Raw genomic sequence first — 2,045 nt, 5'->3', positions numbered from 1 at the left:
CCCATATATGCCCAATCGTGCTCTCCACTCACTCCCGTGGTCCCTTGTACACTTCATTCCAACTCTTGTCCCACCCAACCCAATTGCCTCTTTATAGTGTTCTTGCCAAGGTAATGCCATACATGACAACCAATGCCCTCAGCCATCGCCATTTTACCCTGATAGCCCTAATGCCAATTTAATGTCAACTCATGCAAGCAATGTCCTTACCTGTTGTGCTTTGTCACTTACAGCCCTGTATCCATGTAATGCTAACTTGCATCAATTTCAGCCCCCATTTATCATCCTTTTCCCCTTACACCCTCCATTGTCAACTCATTCGGTATCCATAAAGGGCAGACATCAGGAGTCAGTGAAATAAAAATTAAATAATAATAATCCATTTACATGTATATGACAATCTTTAATATAATCCACCAAAAGTACTTTAATTCATTGAATCTCAATCAAAACTTTAAAGAAACCCTCAAGTACTTAAACCCTAATCCAAAAAAAATCAGACTTTTATTAATAATTCTATTCCATTAGTACTCCTTTAATCATATCTTTGAACCATCATATTGAGAACTTCCAACTCCTTACTGAGAGTATGATAGGTTACGCAAAATAGCCAGGTATTAATAGTGATACAGTTGCCAATGTCAACAAACAGCTATTGTGAACGCTAAAACAAATATCTTCAACTCTCATGGAAACAAGCAGGCTGTTTTCTCTTTCCAATTTTTTAAATGGCTGGGATCATATAACTTTACAGCTTGATATTTTCTCAGTTACCACTAACACAAGCAGGCTCTTTTAATTTTTAAGTAGTCAAAGATTTAAATAAATTCACAGCTTGACACTTATAGGTAAGTGATAAGTTACAAGTCTTTCAAAATCCATGATTCCAAATGCTGGGATAAAGTCCTTGATACAATACAAGTTGGAACTGTATGAATTTTCTGCAATGTTAAATTGGCCACAATTGCAATTTGCTTTTCCATTTGTGTATGCCAATTCCGACCCCTTTTCATTTATTTGCAGGAAAGGGATCTGTCAGAAATGGTGGTGGGACTTGGGATCTAGTTTCCGTAGAGCATTTTTATGTGTTTCTGGAATCTCCATTAGCTAGGTAAATAGTGTATTAAAGTGGGAATTAGTTACAAGTTGTAATTTAGATGAAAAGAGAAGTCAAAACTCTATTTTTATTCTTCTTGTTTTAGCTCCAGTAGTTGGTAGGCGTTTTTTTAATCCTGTTTCTAAGTAATGAAGCTGTAAGTTGCTGCAAAATGACTTAACTAAATTAGTAGTTAATTAATCAAATAAATGAAGTTATGCAAACATGAAAAATTATTACAAGAGGTGAGAATTTTTGGAGAACCTTGCAACCCCAGGTGATTTTCTCAGGCCTGCAGCATGAACAACTTGGGCTCAGATTTGTGGAGTTGCTGACATTTCAGGAATAAGAGAAAGGGAAAGTTACTTAAATATATTATTCCAGGTCCCAATCTCAGCCTAATGACAACTTCAGGATTTGTGGATTATTAGGTACAGGAATATGTGGCTTTCAAATCAGGCAGGTAGGTGGATCTAGATATTGATGGAGGAAATTTAGACCTTGATTTTGACTAACAAAAATGAGGTACTTGGCATCTGTGAAAACGAAAATAAGAACTTACGGCCATACTAATCTGAAAACGCCCGATCTCATCTGATCTCAAAAGCTGAGCAGACTCCGGCCTGGTTATTACTTGGATGGGAGACTGCCTGGGAATACCAGGTGCAGTAGGCTTTTTGGGGCCAGCATGGTGGCTCAGTGGTTAACACTGCTGCCTCACAGCACCGGGACCGGTGTTCAATTCCACCCTCAGGCGACTGTCTGTGTGGAGCTTGCACGTTCTGCCCGTGTCTGCGTGGGTTTCCTCCGGGTACTCCAGTTTCCTCCCACAGTCCAAAGATGTGCAGGGTAGGTGGATTGGCCATGCTAAATTGCCCGTAGTGCACGGGGATGTTTAGTTTAGGTGTGTTAGACATGGGGAAATACAGGTATCGGGAAATGAGTCAGG

General features: G+C 39.3%; 1 pseudogene; it reads left to right on the top strand.

The window, feature by feature from the left end:
* The first annotated feature begins 1,652 nt into the window (after positions 1–1,652).
* LOC125483041 lies at positions 1,653–1,771 on the top strand (annotated as a pseudogene).
* The last annotated feature ends 274 nt before the right edge of the window (positions 1,772–2,045 follow it).

The sequence above is a fragment of the Rhincodon typus genome, chromosome 4 (assembly GCF_021869965.1).
Source record: "Rhincodon typus isolate 14 chromosome 4, sRhiTyp1.1, whole genome shotgun sequence".
NCBI classification, from domain to species: Eukaryota; Metazoa; Chordata; class Chondrichthyes; order Orectolobiformes; family Rhincodontidae; genus Rhincodon; species Rhincodon typus.
Note: the sequence above shows the minus strand (reverse complement) of the source record. Positions and strands in the feature narration are given on the sequence as shown.